Source organism: Camelina sativa, chromosome 5 (assembly GCF_000633955.1).
Source record: "Camelina sativa cultivar DH55 chromosome 5, Cs, whole genome shotgun sequence".
Lineage (NCBI taxonomy): Eukaryota > Viridiplantae > Streptophyta > Magnoliopsida > Brassicales > Brassicaceae > Camelina > Camelina sativa.
The window spans coordinates 31,047,423-31,047,936 of NC_025689.1; positions in this window are offsets into that span (position 1 = coordinate 31,047,423).

Consider the following 514-nt stretch of genomic DNA (forward strand, 5'->3'; position numbering starts at 1 on the left):
AAAAGAGTTGGCTTAATGCATTTATATAGATATTTTATAGATAATGATAAAGAATATTTTTATAACATAGAGTATATTTATGTGTAAAAAATACACTTTAAATGGTAACATACATAAAAATTTTGTAAATAGATATAAATCAGTGTATTATAACAAAAATAAATTTATATATAACATACAACAAATTTTAATATATTTTTTGTTAAATTTAATTTAATTTATAAAATTTTAAATCCGCATATCGGATGGGTCCTCGTCTAATAATATATAATTATGTGTTTTCTCCACATACAACACCAATGTAAATGAATTTTTAATTCTAAATTTTTAAAATATAAAAATACCCGAAATAGTTTGTGTTAACTTTTCTCGTTTGCGCGAAGCTAGAATCAGGCTTCTAGTTCTACCTCCTTCAAGTTCGACGACTAATTAAGTTTAGTTTATATCATATTAGATATGAACAATTCACCACTATGTTTTGCCATGATCTTCGGTTTTTTTTTTTTTTTTTTTT